The following is a 12,020-nucleotide window of genomic DNA, read 5'->3' as shown; positions in this document are numbered from 1 at the left end:
GTACAATTAATTCAGGTTGATTGGGCTAAAGCTTGCCAAGGGACAACGCATTTCCACTCAAATTAATTTAGTTATAAGGGGTTTTCTTTTATAAATTAAACCAAAGTCCTGTATAATATTAATTAAGGATCTGTTTGGTTCGCAGTAATACGGGTATGAAATCGGAATCAGAATGGCCCATGCTATTTGGTTGTATGGAATCCGAATTTAATTCCCAATTTTGGTAGAATGGCCCACTGTTTTCAAAACCGGACCAGACTGGATGGTCGGACCGGAAAAACTGGGAACCGGTCACCTGACTGGTTCCACTTTCCTCCAAAACCGCTTTTTCCTATAAAATCGTTGATTTTGGTCAGCAAACCGCTGAACCGGTTGATTAACCGTTCGAATTGTTCAAACCGTTCAAACGGTTTTGACCGTTTTCCAATTTTTTAATTTTTTTTTATTTATTTTTTGTCAGAATGGGCCAGTCATTCGGGTCAAACGGTCAGACCGTTTGAATCGATAACTGGACCCCTAACCAGTTTGTTTTTAAAAACCATGGAATGGCCATTCCACTTCCCTCTTGGGAATGAGTATCCCACCCCAGTTGACTAAAAAAAGCCTCCCTCTAGCGAGGTAGATCACCATTGGTTATTGTCAAAAATAATCTCATTTCGATTCCGATTCTAATTCCTATCTGAACCAAACTAGCAAGAGGCAGGGGAGGCCATTCTGATTCCAACCACGAACCAAACAATCCTTTTAAGTGCACCTAACGGTGTTTTGGTAAATGTAAAAGGGGCTTATTAGGATCTTTTACTTAGATAATGGCATAATGCCTCTTGATCATGATATAGACTAGTATTTAACAAGGGCATTCCTTATGGCTATGTTTGGTTTGAAGGAAAATGTAGGGAAATGAAGGAAAAGGTTGAAAAATCTTTACAAATCTTATATTGATTTTCCTGTCTTTCCCTTCTTTTCCTTACCTTTTCATTCAAACCAAGCATAACCTATGTGTATGCTATGATGCTTGAAGAAGCCTTGTTTGTTCGTTTCGCCATTGTGGGTTTTTGTTCTTCCAAGAATTTATATTTGGATTCTCTCACTTGGAACTTCTTTTTTATTTGTCATTATTTGTATTTATACATGCTCTTGGTTTAATGAAATATGCCATGCCAGGCTTGACTATGATACCAGAAATATATAACATTTTTGAAAAAAAAAAAAAAAACTTGTCACCAATCAATCAACCTGTATCGTAAACATGATAATCAATTAGGTTGGTATTTATCAAAATTTACGTGTGGATTTTTCTTATCTTTCTGACATCATAAATTTTCTATGCATATAATCACTTCTTGGTAAGTGGTTATACATTCATCTATATCTAATTATCTATAATTTATTTTAAATTACAACTAATAACCCCATATAATGATAATAAAATTTTCCTATAAAGCATTACAGGCATTAAATATTAGGCATAGTTTAGGAAATAGAAAAGTTTAAAATTGGTAAAAATGATTAAAGAATCTGCACTTTGGATAATAATGAGAAATTTGCCAAAAAAAAATCCATCCTCCAAACCCTTCTTTATCATGGCAGTTTCATGTTCAAAACTAAGAGATATTTAAATATTTGCTTAGAAAAACTTGAGTGTTGGGATAGGAAATTGGATGGTGGGATTTGGTTGCAGTTGGTGGAACTATGTTCACTGACCAATTGAGCCAGCTGGTATATTCAGCCATTTGCCGATGCAGTGCAATTCTAGACTTTTCGATGGGTGAAAAGATCTTAAGGCTCGGTTTAAAAATTAATTTCGTTTACAAGGTTTTGCACTGCAACATTTATATTTGCACTCTTCCCAAACTGAGCCTAGAGGTTGGGTTTGAATTTTGAAACCGGTTGGGTAGGCTCAATGTAAAGATGAAAAATATTAATAACTGTAGAATAAGTGAGAAATAATAAAAGTAAAATATAGAGACGTTGATATCTCATATCTACATAAAAATGCATAGGGTGTTGTCTAATATATCATTGCTGAAGTCACTATTGTTTTTTGTTTTGAATAACAAACAAAATCATAGATATTATGGGAGTAAAAGACATTGTGGGCTGGGCCAACTACGCATCTGTCATTCGAATGGAATTATGTACGTAGCATTGGGCTGGGCCAAATAGGCTTCGGTCATTCTGCCTAAATAAGATTTAAATCAAACTTTGAATTTATCTGGGTGGGCCCGAGGCTCATGCATTAAGCACTTGGGCTGACTCAAATTCATGAGTCTACGATACCCTAATACCCTATAGTTGAGACTTGAGAGGGTCTTTTGCAATTGGAAAAGCTTTGGCTGTTTGGGACAAACAGAGTGGAAACGTTTTTGGCATAGGTGTGGCGTGTGGGGTAAAAGAGTAGGGTGTTTGCTCCATTTTGCTATTTCATGCACAAGCATGTTATATCACCTGTTGATAGCTAGAAACTTAATAGAGCTAAAGAAAAGAAAGAGAAAAGATTGGTCGTTGATGTTAAAAGTCCCAAAGTTGACCAATGTAAAGAAGTACTATTCTTGAGTGCATTAACAACTAAGAGTCTGAGCATATCAAAATTTTGGATTTCTCCAGTTGATGAGCATAAGAGATTTCTTGAAATATTGCAAAAAGTTCTGCTTCTTCCACTGGTTTCAAACATTTTCTGCCTCCTTCGATTCGCAAACATTCCAACTATGCATTCAGAATAATAACTCCAAAAGAAAAGGAAGCTTGACTAATTTTCCCTGCATCAGTAAAAATGATACAATCAGTAGATAGATTAACATGTAGACATAGACGTGGGGGAGAGTCCTGAATTGAATTGGAATTTGTTTGAGAATCCAATATCCCATTAAAAATGATATTCACTTTTCAAATAATCCAAATATTAGAAATAATAGAAACCTTGAAAACTTTTTCATTTCGCGCAAACCAAACATAGTATAAAGCAATGGCATACCAGCTAAGGATTTTCCTAAATTCAGACTTGTTTGAAACTTTTATTATACAGTTAACCCAGGTAGGATGGGATGTGGCGTTTAAGATAATGTTCCGGGGAGATGCAAATAGAATAGATTGTGTGAAAGAACATTCAAGAAATAGATGATTTAAAGATTCTGGATTATTGTGACAAAAAAAACAGGTTTGATCTTGATTTCAGAATAGAATTTTTTCCTTTACAGGAAGATAACCATTTATGATATGCTAGAATAACAATTGACAACGAGGAGGGCACTAAAGGTGCCAAATCCATTTAATACAAGATTTGAATTGGTCAATTAATTAAGGTAAGTAATCCTGAAGTAAGTCCTTGTAAGCAATTGAAGATACTGAAAAGTTTGGACATTATCAAGCAAAATTTGGATTAAAGAGATATTCCAAGTGCCATTATGTATAAGATCAGTGAAAGTATAATTAACAACTGAGCAGGAATAGGGCGATTGATCGTGTAAAATTTGTCATTATTTTGGATTCAAGGAACTTGGGAAATTGCATTTGTAGAAGTTTCTAAGACTAGGAAACCAACCTCGTTAAGTAGGTTCTGAATTTTTGGAGCAGTAGATTTCCAAAAATAAGAACTGGATTTAGAGATGGATTGAGGGAAATTTTCATTTTGGGGAAGGTATTTAGATTTCCATAATTGAGCCAACCATTTTTGCTGCTCATTGAGGTAACACCAAACAAGCTTTTTGAGAAAGACTAAGTTGACCAACTTGATTTCTCTGAATCCTAGGCCTCCATAAGCTTTAGGAATAGCTAATTTATTCCAAGAACACCGGTTATAGGGATATGGGTTAGTATTCGATTTACCCCACCAAAATTTTTTTATGATATGGTCAATAGTAGTAATGGTTTTTTGGGGAAGTTGTGTTACAGTCATGGTATGATTAGGAATGGAATGAAGTACAGATTGTATAAGAATTCTCCTACCCGCTTAACTAATAGCTGACACTTTCCAAGTGTTAAACTTATTTCTAAGGTTGTCCAGAAGGAAAGAAAGTTGAGAATGTTTATTTTTGCCCTAGATTAAAGGAAGACCTAAGTATCTAGAATTTTCAGGAAGATTTTTCATTTGGAGTTGTCTCCTAATCATTCTTTGATGTCGATGATAGGTGTTCTTGCTAAAATAAATTCCAGAATTTTCCAAGTTAATTAACTGCCCTGAAATATTTTGGAAGTTATCAAGAATAACTTTGAGATTATTCAATTCATCTCGGTGACTCCTCACAAATAAAAGAATATCATCGGCAAAAAGAAGATTAGAAATAGTGGGGGCTCTAGATGTGATTTGTAGACCTTGAAGTTGGTTCTCATTTTCAGCTTTGTAAATCATTCGAGTTAAGTATTCCATGGCCAGAATAAAAAGATAGGGGGAAAAAGGATCCCCTTGTCTAAGACCTCTACTAGATAATATTTTACCCTCAGCAGTACCATTTATAAGAATAGAGTAGGAGACAAAAGAGATGCATTTTAGAATGATTTGGCAGATATCCTAGGAAAATTCTAAGGCTTTTAAAACTTCAAGAAGAAAAGACTATTCAAGTCGATCATAGACTTTTGCCATGTCTAATTTAATAGCCACATAGCATGTACCCCGTTTGTGATGTTTGAAATAATGAAACATTTCATGGGCAATAATGGTATTATCTACCATTTGTCTTCCTGGAATAAATGCTGATTGATTGGGGGAAATACACTTGTCCAGGATAGTACGAAGTCTATTGGCTAGAATTTTTGAAATGATTTTATACAAAACATTACAAGGGCTAATGGGACGAAAATATTGAACATTAGTACAATTTTCTTTTTTGGGAATAAGACAAATAAAGGTATGATTAAGACGTCTAAACAACTTCTTATTTTGGAAAAATTCCTTGGCAAAGTCTATGATTTCGTTGCCCATCAAATCCAGTATTCCTTATAAACTAAATCAGGCATTATTCCATTAGGTTTAGGAGATTTTAGGCTACCTATACTAAACAGAGCTGATTTAATTTCTTCCTTAGAGGGAATATCAATGAGATTTCTATTACCTTCCTCAATAATGATAGGGGTAAAAATATTGTTAATAAAGGTTATATCATTAGAAGGGTGATGTGTAAGAAGATATGAAAAATAAGAAATGAAAATTTTTGCTATGTTCTTATGATCTATGAGCCAAGATCCTTGACAGCCTTTAATGCCTTGAATTTCATTCCTTCTCTAGCGACACATTGTACTTGTCTGAAAATAATTTGTATTTTTATCTCTCAAGTTTAGCTATAGTTGTCTAGATTTTTATCTCCAAAAACTTTTAATCTAGGATTGAGTATCATCATAATTTTTGTATAAAGACATAATTTTATTCTGATCCCAAGGTGTAGATTGTTCCACTTGGATAATTTGTGATTCTAATTCATTCAATTTAATTTGGGGACCAGTGAACTTAGTTTTCCTCCATTTAATCAGGTTATGTTTAATATGATCCATTCTTAGACAAAGACAATGGGCGGCATAACATGCTATGTGACAATCCCAACCATTTAAGATTTCAGATCTACAAAATTCATCCGAGAGCCACATTTCATAGAATCTAAATCGTTTTGGATATTGGGTTTTCTTTGGAAAGGCTGAAATCCAGTCAGGAGTGGCTAAGGCTCTATCTAGGGTTCGATTAACGAGACCAATAGATCTTTTATTAGACCAACTCAGTCGGCCACCTTGAATGTGAATTTCAAAGAGATTTTGGTTTAGAATTAGGTGACAATATTGAGTAGATGTAAGCCTAGAAGATCTGTTAGAGGATGAAGGGTCTTGAATTGCAACACTAGCTACTTTGTTAAAATCACCAATAAGTGAGAAAGGAAGATTGACTGCCAGAAATTATTCCTATGGGCTTTGATAGATGGTCCATAAATAAAACTAAGTAACAAGTTACCTAAAAGAGGAGGAGAAGATATTTTGAGAAAGACATATCTTGAATGAATCAAAAAAATAGAAATGCAGATACTATTTTTCCAAAAGAAAACTAAACCTCTAGCTCGTCCTTCAGGAGGAATTAGATAATAATTAGAATAATGAAAGCGATTAGCTAATGATTGCATTTTATCTAAGGGAATTTTGGTTTCACAAAGAAATATAAAATCTAGATTGTAATATTTGACCAAAACTCCTATTCCTTGAACTACCTTAGGATGCTTGGCCCCATGACATTTCCAACTCAAAATCAACATTGGGCGGTCTTGTGGCTGTTAAGGGCTATCCACTATCGCCCTTTTCAAATAAAACAAATAAGGAGATAAGAGAAAGAAGCTAACTGGTTCTGTTGCATCTGCATGGGTATTTTCCTTAGTCAGTAAGCCTTGGTTCTGATTAGTCAGATCATTGTCAATATCCAGGTTAGGATGGACTACAAAAAGGATTCTCTTAGTCTGATTACTTTGGGTGAAAGACTCAGGTCTGTCATAGATGGGAAGGTCGGTAGTCTTCAACCTCAAGGTGTTGTAGGAGGTCTATCTGAGGACACTTACCTCTAGAATAAGAGGCACCCATCAAATCCAAAGACAACAGATTAGGGAGGGTAGTCTAGGTGTGAAGGGCTAACTGAAAGGTTTCAAAGGAAACTCTCATGGAAGAGGGAGCACTAGGGGAAGGATTTGACATAGAAGATGAAGAGATGACTCTTGCCAAGGTTGAATTTATGGGAGTAGTTGAATGACGAGGTTGGGAAGGAGGTGTAACATGTGAAGCACTTACAGGGGGGGGGGGGGCTCTTACAGCATTTGGTTGAGCATGAATGTCGATAAACTCATGAAAAGAAGGGCGACACCAGTTTCATTGCATGGGGATTTCAGTTCTCAACCAAGGTCTAGGGGGGATGCATGAATCGTTGGTTAAAGTATTGTTCAAATGATTGACTAGTAACATGGGGAAGAGGTTGTGATCATCTGCGATAGAGATCGCCAACTTGACCATAGAGGTAACAGGTTGAAGGGAGATCTTCATACTTAAAAACTGCCTAGTTTAAAGCACTATAAAAAGAACTTGTTTTAAGAAGTTGATCAATTGTAAGGTAGATCTTAGCTCGAATATAGTTTTGAATAACCATAATATGATGGGTAGGACCTATACGCTCAAAGATGGGTCTACCTATGTCAACATAAATAATTTCATAAGGAAGGTCATGAAGTTGAATCGAAACCTCAATTTGATTCAATTGCCATTCATATTGTGGTCTCCCAAGAACCCAAGGTTTAAGAACAATCCATTGTCCATTAAGCATCCAAGGGCCATTATCTCAGATGCGAGTATAATCCTCTTCAAATCTGAACCATAAACGAAAATGACCTTTTTGAAAATGTGCCATGAGGAGATGACTGGGGTCTAAATTCCAGAGAGTATAGAGACCTTGTTCCAGTTCAGAAAACTTATCAATAAGATGAGGAAACAATCGGTAAATAAAGGAGAAGTTCCAACCTTCTTAAAGATTTTTAGGAATATGAGGACGTATATCAACAAAATCAATTCCCGAGATGTTATTAGCTTGAAGCATATTTTGAAAAGCTTCATTTAAAGTGTCAAAGTCATTCATGTTTGAAAATAGTTGAGGAAGAAGGTAGAAGAGGAAAAGAAAGAAGGGATACGATAACCAGAAAGATTAGAAACAAGCAAAGACGAAGAAGAGAGATTTGAGAGGTAGAAAATGATTACAAAATCTTACAAGTAAAGAAACAGAATCAGGTAAGATGACGTTTTGTCACCAAGTGGCAACGAAAGCACAAAAAGACCATAGATATTAGTTATATCAAATAAATATTCTAAAGTTTGATAAGACAAGAAGAAAAGACCATTATTAAAAGTAAGTAAGACTAGAACTCTTTTTAGTTTAGAAATAGAACTAGACTATCGAAAAAGTTGTCAATAAGTTGAGATGTAACAAAACCAAAATAGCTAAGAAACTAGAAAATCAAGTTATCAGTTCAAGAAGGAAACTAGAGCTAACTTAATTTAACAAAAGTATATAAAACTTTGATTGATGCAAAAGATTGAAAATCAAATATAATAGGAAAATACTCCCTAGTAGATTAATAACACTTAGTGGTGCATTGAATGATGGTATGTATAGTATCCTTCTTTTCACAGAGCTCCGCTCTCAACACATTTCATGTTCAACACTTCACATCTTCAAACGTGCTAGAGTCACTATTTTCCTTTCCCTTAAATATATAAAATCAGTTTTAAAAATGAAATTTGAAAAAAAAATAAAGGGTAAATTATTCAAACCTCCCCTAAAGTTTAGTAGTTGCAATTTGCAATCACCTCCTCTGAACTTTTTGATACAGTTGCAAGTAGACCCCTTCTTGGTAGAATCTTTTAAAAAAGGGCATGAAAATGTCCAAAGTACCCATGCAGTTACTATTGAGTCTAGTTTCTATGGGAGTAAAAAAACAATACAAACTTTATGAACAACAAAAACAAAGAGAATTTAAAGTTGCAGCTTTTCTTTTGAGTGATTGATATGAAGGGAAAATTGAAAAATAAATCAATTTCAAAAAAGAGATTAGAAGGGTTTGGGGTAGGAGTTCGGATCTGCTCCTTACAAAGCATGCCTCATATCGACCTCACAACACTTTTTGGCTGTGCATCTGCAACATCTCTGTAGAGCATATCCGAACTCTTGGGGTAGTGATTCATATGAAGAGAAAATTTAGAAAACAAACATCTTTGTTAGAAGTAAATGCATAGGTATTTGGACATTTTCATGCCTCTTTTTAGAAGACTCTACCAGAGAGGGTCTATTTGCAATTATGTGGGAAAGTTCAGGGGAGGTGATTGCAATTAATAAACTCCAATGAAGGTTTCAATAACAATTAAAAACTACTAGGAGAGTTTTCAGCAATTTACCCAAAAATAAAAGGCACATGATTCGAAGTGTTGGTACACCTCTGTTGATACATAGAGATGTATTGGTAGTTTGAACCAACCTCTTAATCCATGTCGGGGAGAAAAATGAATATCCATTGCCAATCTCCAAAGGAAATGGATTTCCCATTGGGGAGATTATTTTAAGGGCAAATTTCTTAAACTACCCTTATGGTTTAGCTAATTGACTCAGTCTACCCTTATATGTTACATATTATCTTAAAGTACCCCTATTGTTTTTGACAATTGACATCGTTGTTAAGTGTTAACGAAAAGAAATGAAATGTTGAATTTTTCCTCCACTACTCTTCAAATTTTCAAAATAAAACTCAATTGATGAAAAATTTGTATTCCCCTCTTCCCTTCCATCTTCTTTTCCCCCAATATTTGATCCATCCTTCACCTAGGGAAGCCTTGTCCTTCACCCTAGATGGTGACCTGCTTGAGTTATGGGAATCGGTGGCTGAGTTGAAGGGGGGGGGGGAGGGATGAAGAAAATCAATGGCATGTAGAGTTTGATAAGTTTGTTGAGGAAAAATAACAAAAAGACGACGATTTCAGGCAGTAGCAACGGTGAGGAGCCTAGAACTAAAGGGATTTCTCTCGCCATCAAACAAATTTCTATTTAATCTCAAGCATTGGTGGCTATTCTCATAAATTAAAAACTGAAGGAAAAAAATAGACCATGGAATAAACTTAGGACCTTATTTCTGTAGTTTCAGAGTTCTCTAAAATGGCATTGTCACCAACAATTCGAGTAATTGGTCGCACCCACTCATTCCCTTTCTACCCTTTGACATGCTCGTACTCATAGCTGCCCTCTAGGAGTTGACCACACCCCAAAGACTCTTCACACGGACAGAAATTTGTGCTTGTGTAACACGTGGGTTATCGCTGCTGTTGTTGGGTTGCTCATCGCCAATCCACCATCAACTACCACGCACTGAGTTTGACCCGTCTAAGGTCCGGATGTAGTAGGCACGTTAGGTAAGCACAATGAGTAAGCACCTAATAGCTGTGTGACACCTGTCCCAGCTAATGTGCTTTTCATCTAAACGTTTTTGTTCCGTTAGAATTAATAAGTAAAAAACAAAAAAGGGGAAATCGTAGAGGAGAAGAGGCGTACCTGAATCAAAATTTCGGCCTGAGCAACGATGCTGCAAGAGGCAAGAGACTTTTAATCCGATCCGATTTGGGATTATTAGCACTCGACTAGTGATGATTTTCTTGGATTTCGGTAGGGATAGCCACCAGTTCGAACAACAGAGTTCACAGTGCAGGAGCCCGATTGATGATTAGAATGATAGAGCATTGGCAATGGGGTGATAAGAAGGAAAACTAGGGAAGTAAAGGGGACCAGAAGAGGTTGGGTTTCTGTTAAAATCGAATGGGGAATCTGAGAAGGATTGCATCGCCATAAGTCATTTGTTCTTGTCGATGGGGTTGCCTTTAGAGGGAGAAGACAATGAACAGTAGAAAAAAATAATAAAATAATAATTCTTGTCTAACAGAGCAAAAATGTTTATATGAAAAGCACATTAGTTGGGACAGGTGTCACACAGCTATTAGGTGCTTACTCATTGTGCTTACCTGACGTGCCTACTACATCTGGACCCTTGAGTTTGGCATAAATTCATTTTTCTTCTTTTCTTTGTCCGTCCTCAAGGATAAAAAACGGTGTGAGTTTAAGGGGGAAGGATTGAAAGAAAAGAATAAAATTAAAACCCAAAAGAAGAGCAATAATACTCTGTTGTTATCTTTTGCCCAATTCATTTCTGAGTGTTGTTGTTGTTGTATATGAATGGAATTGGATAGCATTGAATGCGTCTTATCCTTAGACGGGAATGATGAGGAAGAGATCCATCGCCATCAGTTCTCCTTTAAGCCCCACTACAATGTTGCTCCCTTCACAATTTCTCTGGCCACCAACGTCCATGAGCTGCTCGAATGTCTCCTCTGCACCAATTCAATGTACCCACCTATCCACCAGGTTTGTGTTCTTTACTCTCTCTCTGTTAATTTGAAAAACTTGTGGAATGTGGTTGCTGGATTGATGCTCCTGAAGGTTCTTTTGGGAATATGGATTTCAAACGATTTCTTGATCTATGATTTTTCTTGCCTGATTTTAGCCCCAAGAATATGTATTTTTGCTTGATTTGGTTCAAATTTGGATGTCATGTCTGGGTTGTTGAGTTTAATAACTTGGGGTCGAATTGGAATGGCTATCGCTGAACTGCCAGCTCCACCCTTGAAGAATCGTTGTATAAAACCCTGCAACTTGCAGTGGTTACCCTGCAAGTTTGTGGATCATGGCCGATTTGGTGGACCACGCATGGTGATGGCATTTGGTCAAAGCTATAGCATCAAAATTACATTTGTATACAGATACACGTAATTCTGTGATCAAAATGGCCTACACGGGAATCTAATGTGCGCCCTTTTGCTGAATGCCTTCTTGGTTATTAATTTCTTTTTCGACATTTCAGTTTCACTTTTTGGTTCTAGTGGAGTGAAACGGGGTTGCCGGCCATTGTCCATATCTTTTACTCAAGGGAATATTTCTAATCTGCGTACACATATCTAATTATAAGACCATGTCTATAATTAGTGATTCCAATTCGAGTACGAGCTTCCATCCTACCTTTCTTTTAATATTCACTTGGAAACAAAAAGAAGCTCAATCAAATGTTCCTCCTGTCCCAGTTCTATATCTCACACTCATCACAGTCATTAACATATACCCTGGAGAGGTCAACTGAGATAACCGAAGGAGTTGTAGTACTGGATACCCGTCGAGTTACGTCGACTTTTAGGGTCCAATGTAATCTCCGATCTATCATCTTTGTGGGATCTGCAACAAAACTCTACAAACATCCTCTCTCATAAAAATAAAAATAAAAACAAAAACAAAAACAAAGAAGATAATATTGGGTTTTAAAAAACAATTATACATCGTGTGATGTCACATATATAAGAATTTTAACGGAATACTATTTGATGCTAACAATAAGGGTAGAGCTAGTCAATTATCAAAAATAATAAGAATGGTTTAAGATAATAATTGAACAATAAAAATACAATTTATCAAAATTGTCCTTACTTTA

Source organism: Nelumbo nucifera, chromosome 1 (assembly GCF_055504915.1).
Source record: "Nelumbo nucifera cultivar China Antique chromosome 1, China Antique-T2T, whole genome shotgun sequence".
NCBI lineage: Eukaryota > Viridiplantae > Streptophyta > Magnoliopsida > Proteales > Nelumbonaceae > Nelumbo > Nelumbo nucifera.
This window is presented reverse-complemented; position numbering follows the sequence as displayed.